The 13,602-nt window shown below is 54.3% G+C and overlaps 1 protein-coding gene across 1 annotated transcript in view; it reads left to right on the plus strand.

Annotated features, from left to right (window-relative positions):
- LOC145517098 (uncharacterized) overlaps positions 1 to 13,602 on the plus strand; it is a 437,457-nt gene that overhangs the window by 77,711 nt on the left and 346,144 nt on the right. Inside the window, exons 26-29 of the mRNA XM_081519356.1 lie at positions 2,843 to 3,068; positions 5,305 to 5,562; positions 6,176 to 6,287; positions 12,925 to 13,182. The gene's annotated coding sequence lies outside the window, so the exon portion shown is untranslated. The remainder of the gene's footprint in view (positions 1 to 2,842; positions 3,069 to 5,304; positions 5,563 to 6,175; positions 6,288 to 12,924; positions 13,183 to 13,602) is intronic.

A 13,602-nucleotide genomic window follows, 5' to 3' on the forward strand; every position in this document is an offset into this window, starting at 1 on the left:
GGTTCTGTCAGTGCGTGTCTTCCCCGGAGCGGTCAGGCCGTCTCTAAAATACACTGGCCATGGGCATTGCCTCTCCTTGGAACTTCCCATCTGTTTCTCTTTTTTATGGAACAGTGAATTTCTAGAGGGGTTCTGGGCCACAAGGATGTTGGGTCATTTTCTAGCCTTCTGTCATGAAGAACGCTTTCCTGGGCGTTGGGGTGGTTTGTTGTAACAGCTCCCTTTCTTGGCTTCTTTTGGGAGCTGGTGCAACAAGAGGAGCTCAGCCTCTGCCTTCTGGCTGAGATGGCACCCTTCAAACAGCAATGCCTGCCTGGAGATAATGATGGCATTTGCCAAAAGGGCTTCGTTTGGCACGTGGTACAACGTCCTTTCAGATATCAAAGGCTAGTTCAAAGGACATAAACATGAGAACTCTCCAGTGGAGTCTTACAGTAGGTGGAGCGTCCGAAAAAAACTCCTTCAGTCATTTCACTGAGAGTCATTGATTGGGGACACCAAGAATATAGGAAGGAATGCAGAAAGAAAAGATGAAATTGTGTTCAGGATCGGGCGGAGGGATGAACAGGGCGTGCTTGCCTTGAATCCAGGCTTTGTTGGGGGGTGGGGCATAAAGATGGAACGGGTCTGAAACTACAAAGTGGTGATGGTAACACAGTATCACCAGAGTTACACAACAGTGTTCCCAAATTGCAACAATGATGAAAAAGTTTACTAATCCCAACTTAACCAACAAAAATACAGGAAACCATGCAAAAAAGAAAACATCACCAGAAAGGTGGAAACAAACCAAATACAAAGCAGTTCGGGGGAAAGGAACTCCATGTCCCCTGGGGGCAGACCGAGTTGACGGCGTCCACGGTGAGCAGACAGGGATGGAGGCTGCAGAGCCGACCGCTCCCCTGGACGTGGTGTTTCCGGCAAGGGCTCTGGGTCTCTGTCCAGAGCGGGGGCTCGTTCTCCCTGCAGGGGTGGGTGAGTCATCGTGGGCATCTGGGTGTTGCGCGGGAGCCAGGGCAGGCTCTCCCTGCCGAGGCGGTGACTCCTCCTCTGCCTCGGGTTCTCCTGCCAAAGGCCGAGCAGGTAGAGGTGCACGTGGAGGTGGAGGTTCTGGCTGAGGGGGTGGGACATCAGTGCCTGGGGCTGGGGGTCCTGCAGGCACGGAGATCCGATCTGCCCGGTGTGCTGGCCAGTACCCAGCTGGCCTGGTGTCTCTGCGAGGGCAAGTCTCGGTTCTCCATCTGCCCTCGGTGGATCCCTGGGTCCTGCACCTGGAGCCACCACCTCTGTAGGGACAGGTCTGGGAAGTGGAGCCTGGTTCCAGTTGGAGGCCAGTGCTAGAGCTGTGGGAGAAGCATCGTTTGCCCGCAGGCCAGCCTTGGCATGTGCGTATCCCGGGACAGAAAGCTTCCAAGAGATTCCCAAAGAATACCCAGGTTCGGATGTCTTTTGGGACTGAAGTGTGCAAGATGGGGGGCAGGGGGTGTGAGGCCAGCACTTGCTGCAGGCCCAGCAGCAGCTTTCGGGGACTCGTCCCTGTGTAGCTCAGCACCCCCTCCCCACACACTCCCGTACACCAGCCCCAGCGTCCTCACCTCTGTGCTCTGGCGTGCTGGGCTCCAGGTCCTCCTGCTGCCTCAGAGGCCGGGGTTCTCGGGACTCTGGGTCAGAGCCGGGTGTGCTGAGCTCCGTGGCAGCCTCAGACTGGGCCGCGGGGCGTATCCTGGGCTGTGTCTCGGCAGCAGGCCTTCCCCGCCTCCACTTCGCCCCCGGTGGGGCTGATGCCTCCGTGGGCACGCTCACCTGGAGCCTGCACTGGGCCTCACGGGCGGGGGGGTGGTGCTCCGACCCCTCCCTCCGGGAGCTGGATGGGGTGTCCCCGTCCTCGGCCTCATCACGTGGGAAGCTCTGCAACGACAGTGACCGTCAGCCAGCCATGCTGGGAGTTTTCCGAGCTGGGCCTGGCCAGTGGAGCCGCTGCTTCGGCCTGCTCGAACTTCTCTGCCCAGAAGTGTCAGAGACGTGTGTGTGCTCAGATCCCCACCCGGGAGGAAAGAGACCCACCTGAGGGTGTGAGGTCAGCCTGGGCGGCCGGCCCTGCCCGCACTCTCCCCATCCCGCCCAGCATGCTCTCCCCTGGGGTGTGGACACAGCTTGTCCGCAGGCTTCTGACCCCACATCCGCCTGGGCTTCCTTGAGTGAGACACACCCCGAGAAACCCGCATCCACACACACAGGCAAAGGACCCGGTGTTTCCTGGTGGCATGGGAGAGGTGGCCTGGCCCGGCCTGGGGCTCCCCGTGTTACCTTTCTGTTTCTCCGGGCAAAGGGCCAGAGGCGTCTCGGGGGTGCCCTGAGCCAACGTCGACAGGGTGCCCACGCACACTGCCTGTGAGCTCTCCTGAGGCCCCGGCCTCTGGGCAGGGGCAAACAGCAGAACATCTCGGCAGCAAGTGATCTGGCTGGGGGCTCCTCTCCGCTCTCGAGGCCTGGATACCCGGGTTGCGGGTTCTGTTGGGTTCTGTTGCCGGCAGGTGACATCATTTCCTGGGGTTCGTGCTGAGGTCCCTTCCCCAAAACTTCCCAAGGGAATCTCTGGGTTTCTGACTGCTCGACCACCACCCTTAAGCCATGTGCAGGCACAGTGACACCCACCCAGCCCAGCCGACAGCCCTGGGGAGGCCTGGGTGCAGCCAGGGCCTGAGCTCCGAGGGCCCCGCTGCTCTCAGACCAGGCTCCTTCTTCTCATAAGTGGTGTGGCCCTGGACAAGCATATGCCCCTCAGGGTTTCCCCAGTCTCTCCATCTGCAGAGTGGCGGTCATTCTCCCATCTGCTTCCTAGGTCTGTCGGCCTACGAGCAGCTCCATGCCTTTCCACCTGGGGCCGATATCACGTGGAGCTTGTGCGCTGAGACTTCAGAAAGAAAGATTCCTTCCTGGGCTGACACAGCACAGAATGGGGCAGAACGAGGCCTGGATGTGCCGTGGTACCCAGGAAAAGGCACTCCCCCTCCTGACTGTTTTGAGACCCCGCATCCAAGTTGCAGGACCGAAAGGAAGACTCGAAGGTCTCCCTCTCTTATAGAAAAGAGTAGCCAAGTTTCTGGTCCTCTGGTTCCATTGAGATTCTGTTCAAGTGTCCCAGCTCGGCTTCTGCGGGTGGCTGAGCTTCTAATGGCTCCCTGCGTTCTTGTCTTTTCCTCTCCAAACCTTCCGTCCTTTTCCCCCTTCTGGGGTGGATGGGCGCTGTCATTGCTTCTACCTTCGAGACAGATTGATGAAAAGTCTGGACCATCGACTCCTTTCCTCTCTTTGGTTCCGTGTCTCTCTCTGGCTGTGTCCCTCTCTTTTCCTTTCTCAATTCAGTCTGTGTCTTCCTCTTTCTCTCTCGTGTGTGGACGGATGGATGCTAGGAATGCACGTGTATATGATTAGATGAGGGTTATGTTTTAGGGATAGGTTAGAGGGAGAGAAAGGCTTTAGGTCGGAGTTGGTCATGGGGGAAGGGTCAAGGGTGGTGGTGGTGTTTCTTGGACTCTGAGTGCTGTGCATTCTTCGTCTCTTTCCATATGAACCCCTTCTCAGATACACCACTTGCAAGGAGTCTCTCGTGTTCCGTTTCCTCTCTTTTGCATTTGTGAATGCTTAGCTTCTCTGTTGTGAAGAGGTTCCATTGGATGGAAACCCATTGGTGTACTTCGTGTACCTCTTTCCCTTACTTGAAGAGACCCATTTCTACCTCCGCCCAGCAAATGGCAAGGAGACTCTGATGTTAAGGAGCCTTTGACCTACGCTTCTTTCTAGCTATCTCATGACATCAGCCTTTAGGGTGAGGTTTTCCCCGATATTGAGATGGTCTGAGATCAAAACCAATAGCGTTCTTCAGATGTAGCTGTCTGGTTTTCCCATGGACATGTATTGAAGAGGCTTTCTTGTTCCCATTTGGATATTCTCCCCTTCTGTGTCAGAGATGAGTTGAGCATGGATGCTGGGGTCTGTGTCTGGACCCTCAACTTTATTCCATCGATCTGGATCTGTGTGTGTTGTTGTATTCCCAATAGCATACTGTCCGGCTCCTGCTGCTGCTGCTGCGGCTAAGTCACTTCAGTCGTGTCTGACTCTGCGCGACCCCATGGCCTGCAGCCTACCAGGCTCCTCCGTCCAGGGCATTTTCCAGGCAAGAGTACTGGAGTGGGTCGCCATTGCCTTCTCCGATACTCTCCTGAGGATCCTAGTTTGGTCGTCTAATTTCCTTTCACACAACCTTGGATGTCCGTATCGGGGCTTTTTCGTCGGATTGTATTGACAATTTAGGCTCTTTTCTGTTTCCGTACCCCTTTTGCAATTCTTGGTTGGGTGCGAAAATGCATTGGCATTTTGGGAGGAATAGCATCGAAGCTGTGGATTGCCTTGTGGGGCTGGGATATCATTTTCCAAATAGGAATTCTTTCAAGCCCTGAGCACAGCTTCTCTTTCCAGGGATTGGTGTGGGCTTGATCTTCCTTCTTCCATCTCTCGCCGTTTTGTGAGAACAGGTCCTTCCTTCCCTTCTGGGTTAGATGGACTCGTGGGGATCACTTCAGTGAATGGCATTGTCAGTGGGGGTGATAATTCCCTTCTCATTGGAAGACTTTGCTGTGAGTATTAGAAATGCAAGTGATTTCTCTTCCCCTTCCTCCCTGTCCATCTCTCAGAGCCACCGGGAAACAGAGGCCTCACCCAGGGTCACACAGGCCTGAGGAGGTACAACTAGACTGTTGATTCTTCAGGCCCTCAGTGCTGGACATCATCCGGGATACTCTGTGTGTGTCTTCCTCAGTCTGGTGTCCCTTCAGACCTTTCCCTAGTTTTCACAGGCTTGTTGTGTTGGTGTTCTTTGTCTGTTTGGAGACACATCCTTGATAAGCTTTGTGTTTCCACTCATTCGTCTCGCGATGTATGACCTGTCTTTTGCTTTTGTACTGAGCTCTTTCCCACAGAAGATATCTTTGATTTTGCAAAGTCCACTTATTCTCCTGGTTTTTTTGTGGACTGCCTTTTAGTTTTGTGTGTGAAGACTCAAAGCACGTGTCCGGTTTCTGCTCATTGTTCCTCTAGATTTGTGACAAGTTTTCATGGAATGTTTGTCTAGGGATAACTGGAAGTGAACTCGGTGTAAGGTGTCAAGTCTCCATCTCCATTCATGTCATCCCCTGCAGTTTCCAATACCCTGTTCCTGAGTGGTTTTGGAGACCTTGTGGGAAGTTTACTTGCATTGGAGTTTGCATTTCCACCTTGATTAACTTCACAGTGTTCTGCCCTCAGGGACACTGTCAAGGGGGAGTGAGGAGCAGCCTGCACTTCCAGCTGTGAACACACGGTGGGGCGAGTGGTGCTCTCCCCTCTGGGAGCCCCAGGCCACAGGTATCCCAGTGAGGAGCCAGCTCTGTGCTCAGCTGAAAGGAGTTAGTCTCTCAGGAGCCTCTGAGCCCTTCCGTTTGGATCACCCAGGGTGGGCATTTACTGTGACAGAAAAAATTGCCCTGAATTCCATGGACGGAAGAGCCTGGCTGTGTAGAGATCGTGAGTTGCCGTGAATCAGACACAACTGAGGACACAAAAATTCAATAGGTTAAAACACTTTTTGGGGGTGGGGGGGAGTGAAAGGGGGTGATGTGGGTTTTTTTGTCTTATAAAATAGCCAAGGGGAATCTAGTTTAAACCTAAATTCACATATATGGGATAGGTATAGCTCTCCGTCACCCTATTAAAAAAACTACTAAACTTTTCTGAAAGTTTATTTTGTAGCTTCCTTGAGCACTTCATTGTGAAGCATTTTTTTTTTTTTCTGTGACTTTGGCCTCATTAAAAAGTACGGTTTGCCTTTACTGGATAATTTTGTTCATTGGTTTCTTAGGGAATCTTGGTAATATTTGAGTTTCCTGGGGAGTATGGTCACATGACCTGGCCCTGGCCCATCGGTGCCTTCCACCTCCTTGGCCACTGTGATTGGCTCCGGACTGGGGCAGTGCCCAATCGGGGCCCAGGGCCGGGCCTCACGTTAGAAGCCAGGGGAAGAGGAGCTCTCGTCCTGCTGGGGTAGGGGAAGGGGTGGGGCCGGGGGAGGTCCGGCTCCATAAGTGGGAGGGGCGTGAGGTCCGCCTGCGGCAGCTGGTGACCTTCCTGCTCCCCTCAGGGCAGAGCCGCCGGCGTGAGAATGAGGGCGCTGCTGAGCCCAGGGACTGGGATGGCCTGTTGCTGCTGTGGTCCCAGAGGTCCACCCGAGACCTGAGGGAAGCCGTCTGCCCGTGAGTCCTCTCCCGCTTGTCTGTCAGCTTGTTTGAAACATGCTGGGTTTTCTGCCCAGCTGGCTAAGGGGAGTCCCTGGAAATGCAAGGGTGTGGGTTTTGGCAGACTTCAGGGAAGACATGCCAGATGAGCCTGGGAGACTCCAGCTTAATCTGGATTCAGGAGATATCTCCTCGGGCCAGCTAGTAATTGTAGGATAAGCCTAATGAGTCTTCACAGGATGAAGAGAGTAACGTGTCAAGGTAGCAATCGATGTCCTCATTCGAGAGGATGAAGCTGGTGCTCAGAGAAGGGGGGAACTTGGCCAGAGCAAGGAGGTGTGCACCCAGACAGAAGCCCCAGATCCGGCCATTGGAGCTCAGGGAGGCCACTGGTGTGGCTTGTCCCTGTGGCAGGGGCCGAGGCACGCAGCCCACCCTGATTCCTGCGGGGGCCTGACTTGGGAAGTGCCATCTGGTAGCTTTGAGACTCACCAAACCAAATTGCACTGGAGAGAGGAAGGACACCTTCCTTCATCCAGCCCCCACCCCCGCCGGATTCCCACATACCCTGACCCCTTTCTCTGGATTTCGGAGCCATTTCCAGAGTCCCGCTCATATGACCTCATTCGAAGTGCACTGTGGACGAGCTGCCATCTGCAGCTGCTACCACAGCAGCCAAGGGCTTTAGCTCCCGAGTACCTCCCTTCCTTTGGAACTTGGGGGCCCTCTACTCCCCACTTGCACACCACAGACCTTTGCTGAGGATTGTGGGGACCCTCACTCAGTTTGCAGCACGTTGTAGCCATCCCTGTCCTCTCAATACCTCCCTTGAAACTCAGCTTGTGAGCTCCTTTGGAGCAGCGTGGCCCACCTGCAACACTGCAACGGAAGAGACACAGCTGAGAGTGAAACAGCAGCTTAGATCTGACGGCCGGAAAGCTCTGTCAAAAGGGACCTCCCTCTTCACACCGTAGAGGCTCTAGGAGCCGCCAGGGTTTCGGAACCAGTGCTGGGGCCAAAAGGACTCCACAGCTGTTTTCCTTCCTGGGGAGGGTTCTGGCTCGAGTGGGAATGGCTCAAGTCTCCTAAGGTTCTGAAAGCCCACTGTGTGCAGATTCACGGTACACAGAGAGCAGAAGGTGGAGTCCTGTCCTGGAGGTGGTCACAGCTCACGGATGAGCCAGGCAGGCAGGCAGGCAGGGCATGAGAACACCTGAGCTGCCTTGATGAGTCAATGGTGTGGGGGCAGAGGAAGAGAAGCCGGTCTGCTCCCTCGTGTGGTGCCCAGGGCAGGTTGTCCCCAGAGGAATCCCTTACGACAGTGAGGACTATCACGGCTGTTTCCCAAGGGGTTCTGTCAGTGCGTGTCTTCCCCGGAGCGGTCAGGCCGTCTCTAAAATACACTGGCCATGGGCATTGCCTCTCCTTGGAACTTCCCATCTGTTTCTCTTTTTTATGGAACAGTGAATTTCTAGAGGGGTTCTGGGCCACAAGGATGTTGGGTCATTTTCTAGCCTTCTGTCATGAAGAACGCTTTCCTGGGCGTTGGGGTGGTTTGTTGTAACAGCTCCTTTTCTTGGCTTCTTTTGGGAGCTGGTGCAACAAGAGGAGCTCAGCCTCTGCCTTCTGGCTGAGATGGCACCCTTCAAACAGCAATGCCTGCCTGGAGATAATGATGGCATTTGCCAAAAGGGCTTCGTTTGGCACGTGGTACAACGTCCTTTCAGATATCAAAGGCTAGTTCAAAGGACATAAACATGAGAACTCTCCAGTGGAGTCTTACAGTAGGTGGAGCGTCCGAAAAAAACTCCTTCAGTCATTTCACTGAGAGTCATTGATTGGGGACACCAAGAATATAGGAAGGAATGCAGAAAGAAAAGATGAAATTGTGTTCAGGATCGGGCGGAGGGATGAACAGGGCGTGCTTGCCTTGAATCCAGGCTTTGTTGGGGGGTGGGGCATAAAGATGGAACGGGTCTGAAACTACAAAGTGGTGATGGTAACACAGTATCACCAGAGTTACACAACAGTGTTCCCAAATTGCAACAATGATGAAAAAGTTTACTAATCCCAACTTAACCAACAAAAATACAGGAAACCATGCAAAAAAGAAAACATCACCAGAAAGGTGGAAACAAACCAAATACAAAGCAGTTCGGGGGAAAGGAACTCCATGTCCCCTGGGGGCAGACCGAGTTGACGGCGTCCACGGTGAGCAGACAGGGATGGAGGCTGCAGAGCCGACCGCTCCCCTGGACGTGGTGTTTCCGGCAAGGGCTCTGGGTCTCTGTCCAGAGCGGGGGCTCGTTCTCCCTGCAGGGGTGGGTGAGTCATCGTGGGCATCTGGGTGTTGCGCGGGAGCCAGGGCAGGCTCTCCCTGCCGAGGCGGTGACTCCTCCTCTGCCTCGGGTTCTCCTGCCAAAGGCCGAGCAGGTAGAGGTGCACGTGGAGGTGGAGGTTCTGGCTGAGGGGGTGGGACATCAGTGCCTGGGGCTGGGGGTCCTGCAGGCACGGAGATCCGATCTGCCCGGTGTGCTGGCCAGTACCCAGCTGGCCTGGTGTCTCTGCGAGGGCAAGTCTCGGTTCTCCATCTGCCCTCGGTGGATCCCTGGGTCCTGCACCTGGAGCCACCACCTCTGTAGGGACAGGTCTGGGAAGTGGAGCCTGGTTCCAGTTGGAGGCCAGTGCTAGAGCTGTGGGAGAAGCATCGTTTGCCCGCAGGCCAGCCTTGGCATGTGCGTATCCCGGGACAGAAAGCTTCCAAGAGATTCCCAAAGAATACCCAGGTTCGGATGTCTTTTGGGACTGAAGTGTGCAAGATGGGGGGCAGGGGTGTGAGGCCAGCACTTGCTGCAGGCCCAGCAGCAGCTTTCGGGGACTCGTCCCTGTGTAGCTCAGCACCCCCTCCCCACACACTCCCGTACACCAGCCCCAGCGTCCTCACCTCTGTGCTCTGGCGTGCTGGGCTCCAGGTCCTCCTGCTGCCTCAGAGGCCGGGGTTCTCGGGACTCTGGGTCAGAGCCGGGTGTGCTGAGCTCCGTGGCAGCCTCAGACTGGGCCGCGGGGCGTATCCTGGGCTGTGTCTCGGCAGCAGGCCTTCCCCGCCTCCACTTCGCCCCCGGTGGGGCTGATGCCTCCGTGGGCACGCTCACCTGGAGCCTGCACTGGGCCTCACGGGCGGGGGCGTGGTGCTCCGACCCCTCCCTCCGGGAGCTGGATGGGGTGTCCCCGTCCTCGGCCTCATCACGTGGGAAGCTCTGCAACGACAGTGACCGTCAGCCAGCCATGCTGGGAGTTTTCCGAGCTGGGCCTGGCCAGTGGAGCCGCTGCTTCGGCCTGCTCGAACTTCTCTGCCCAGAAGTGTCAGAGACGTGTGTGTGCTCAGATCCCCACCCGGGAGGAAAGAGACCCACCTGAGGGTGTGAGGTCAGCCTGGGCGGCCGGCCCTGCCCACACTCTCCCCATCCCGCCCAGCATGCTCTCCCCTGGGGTGTGGACACAGCTTGTCCGCAGGCTTCTGACCCCACATCCGCCTGGGCTTCCTTGAGTGAGACACACCCCGAGAAACCCGCATCCACACACACAGGCAAAGGACCCGGTGTTTCCTGGTGGCATGGGAGAGGTGGCCTGGCCCGGCCTGGGGCTCCCCGTGTTACCTTTCTGTTTCTCCGGGCAAAGGGCCAGAGGCGTCTCGGGGGTGCCCTGAGCCAACGTCGACAGGGTGCCCACGCACACTGCCTGTGAGCTCTCCTGAGGCCCCGGCCTCTGGGCAGGGGCAAACAGCAGAACATCTCGGCAGCAAGTGATCTGGCTGGGGGCTCCTCTCCGCTCTCGAGGCCTGGATACCCGGGTTGCGGGTTCTGTTGGGTTCTGTTGCCGGCAGGTGACATCATTTCCTGGGGTTCGTGCTGAGGTCCCTTCCCCAAAACTTCCCAAGGGAATCTCTGGGTTTCTGACTGCTCGACCACCACCCTTAAGCCATGTGCAGGCACAGTGACACCCACCCAGCCCAGCCGACAGCCCTGGGGAGGCCTGGGTGCAGCCAGGGCCTGAGCTCCGAGGGCCCCGCTGCTCTCAGACCAGGCTCCTTCTTCTCATAAGTGGTGTGGCCCTGGACAAGCATATGCCCCTCAGGGTTTCCCCAGTCTCTCCATCTGCAGAGTGGCGGTCATTCTCCCATCTGCTTCCTAGGTCTGTCGGCCTACGAGCAGCTCCATGCCTTTCCACCTGGGGCCGATATCACGTGGAGCTTGTGCGCTGAGACTTCAGAAAGAAAGATTCCTTCCTGGGCTGACACAGCACAGAATGGGGCAGAACGAGGCCTGGATGTGCCGTGGTACCCAGGAAAAGGCACTCCCCCTCCTGACTGTTTTGAGACCCCGCGTCCAAGTTGGAGGACCGAAAGGAAGACTCGAAGGTCTCCCTCTCTTATAGAAAAGAGTAGCCAAGTTTCTGGTCCTCTGGTTCCATTGAGATTCTGTTCAAGTGTCCCAGCTCGGCTTCTGCGGGTGGCTGAGCTTCTAATGGCTCCCTGCGTTCTTGTCTTTTCCTCTCCAAACCTTCCGTCCTTTTCCCCCTTCTGGGGTGGATGGGCGCTGTCATTGCTTCTACCTTCGAGACAGATTGATGAAAAGTCTGGACCATCGACTCCTTTCCTCTCTTTGGTTCCGTGTCTCTCTCTGGCTGTGTCCCTCTCTTTTCCTTTCTCAATTCAGTCTGTGTCTTCCTCTTTCTCTCTCGTGTGTGGACGGATGGATGCTAGGAATGCACGTGTATATGATTAGATGAGGGTTATGTTTTAGGGATAGGTTAGAGGGAGAGAAAGGCTTTAGGTCGGAGTTGGTCATGGGGGAAGGGTCAAGGGTGGTGGTGGTGTTTCTTGGACTCTGAGTGCTGTGCATTCTTCGTCTCTTTCCATATGAACCCCTTCTCAGATACACCACTTGCAAGGAGTCTCTCGTGTTCCGTTTCCTCTCTTTTGCATTTGTGAATGCTTAGCTTCTCTGTTGTGAAGAGGTTCCATTGGATGGAAACCCATTGGTGTACTTCGTGTACCTCTTTCCCTTACTTGAAGAGACCCATTTCTACCTCCGCCCAGCAAATGGCAAGGAGACTCTGATGTTAAGGAGCCTTTGACCTACGCTTCTTTCTAGCTATCTCATGACATCAGCCTTTAGGGTGAGGTTTTCCCCGATATTGAGGTGGTCTGAGATCAAAACCAATAGCGTTCTTCAGATGTAGCTGTCTGGTTTTCCCATGGACATGTATTGAAGAGGCTTTCTTGTTCCCATTTGGATATTCTCCCCTTCTGTGTCAGAGATGAGTTGAGCATGGATGCTGGGGTCTGTGTCTGGACCCTCAACTTTATTCCATCGATCTGGATCTGTGTGTGTTGTTGTATTCCCAATAGCATACTGTCCGGCTCCTGCTGCTGCTGCTGCGGCTAAGTCACTTCAGTCGTGTCTGACTCTGCGCGACCCCATGGCCTGCAGCCTACCAGGCTCCTCCGTCCAGGGCATTTTCCAGGCAAGAGTACTGGAGTGGGTCGCCATTGCCTTCTCCGATACTCTCCTGAGGATCCTAGTTTGGTCGTCTAATTTCCTTTCACACAACCTTGGATGTCCGTATCGGGGCTTTTTCGTCGGATTGTATTGACAATTTAGGCTCTTTTCTGTTTCCGTACCCCTTTTGCAATTCTTGGTTGGGTGCGAAAATGCATTGGCATTTTGGGAGGAATAGCATCGAAGCTGTGGATTGCCTTGTGGGGCTGGGATATCATTTTCCAAATAGGAATTCTTTCAAGCCCTGAGCACAGCTTCTCTTTCCAGGGATTGGTGTGGGCTTGATCTTCCTTCTTCCATCTCTCGCCGTTTTGTGAGAACAGGTCCTTCCTTCCCTTCTGGGTTAGATGGACTCGTGGGGATCACTTCAGTGAATGGCATTGTCAGTGGGGGTGATAATTCCCTTCTCATTGGAAGACTTTGCTGTGAGTATTAGAAATGCAAGTGATTTCTCTTCCCCTTCCTCCCTGTCCATCTCTCAGAGCCACCGGGAAACAGAGGCCTCACCCAGGGTCACACAGGCCTGAGGAGGTACAACTAGACTGTTGATTCTTCAGGCCCTCAGTGCTGGACATCATCCGGGATACTCTGTGTGTGTCTTCCTCAGTCTGGTGTCCCTTCAGACCTTTCCCTAGTTTTCACAGGCTTGTTGTGTTGGTGTTCTTTGTCTGTTTGGAGACACATCCTTGATAAGCTTTGTGTTTCCACTCATTCGTCTCGCGATGTATGACCTGTCTTTTGCTTTTGTACTGAGGTCTTTCCCACAGTAGATATCTTTGATTTTGCAAAGTGCACTGTATTCTCCTGGTTTTTTTTGTGGACTGCCTTTTAGTTTTGTGTGTGAAGACTCAAAGCACGTGTCCGGTTTCTGCTCATTGTTCCTCTAGATTTGTGACAAGTTTTCATGGAATGTTTGTCTAGGGATAACTGGAAGTGAACTCGGTGTAAGGTGTCAAGTCTCCATCTCCATTCATGTCATCCCCTGCAGTTTCCAATACCCTGTTCCTGAGTGGTTTTGGAGACCTTGTGGGAAGTTTACTTGCATTGGAGTTTGCATTTCCACCTTGATTAACTTCACACTGTTCTGCCCTCAGGGACACTGTCAAGGGGGAGTGAGGAGCAGCCTGCACTTCCAGCTGTGAACACACGGTGGGGCGAGTGGTGCTCTCCCCTCTGGGAGCCCCAGGCCACAGGTATCCCAGTGAGGAGCCAGCTCTGTGCTCAGCTGAAAGGAGTTAGTCTCTCAGGAGCCTGTGAGCCCTTCCGTTTGGATCACCCAGGGTGGGCATTTACTGTGACAGAAAAAATTGCCCTGAATTCCATGGACGGAAGAGCCTGGCTGTGTAGAGATCGTGAGTTGCCGTGAATCAGACACAACTGAGGACACAAAAATTCAATAGATTAAAACACTTTTTGGGGGTGGGGGTGAGTGAAATGGGGTGATGTGGGTTTTTTTGTCTTATAAAATAGCCAAGGGGAATCTAGTTTAAACCTAAATTCACATATATGGGATAGGTATAGCTCTCCGTCACCCTATTAAAAAAACTACTAAACTTTTCTGAAAGTTTATTTTGTAGCTTCCTTGAGCACTTCATTGTGAAGCTTTTTTTTTTTTTCTGTGACTTTGGCCTCATTAAAAAGTACGGTTTGCCTTTACTGGATAATTTTGTTCATTGGTTTCTTAGGGAATCTTGGTAATATTTGAGTTTCCTGGGGAGTATGGTCACATGACCTGGCCCTGGCCCATCGGTGCCTTCCACCTCCTTGGCCAC

This window comes from Giraffa tippelskirchi, chromosome 8, assembly GCF_054371585.1.
Source record: "Giraffa tippelskirchi isolate mGirTip1 chromosome 8, T2T-mGirTip1v1.2.pri, whole genome shotgun sequence".
NCBI classification, from domain to species: Eukaryota; Metazoa; Chordata; class Mammalia; order Artiodactyla; family Giraffidae; genus Giraffa; species Giraffa tippelskirchi.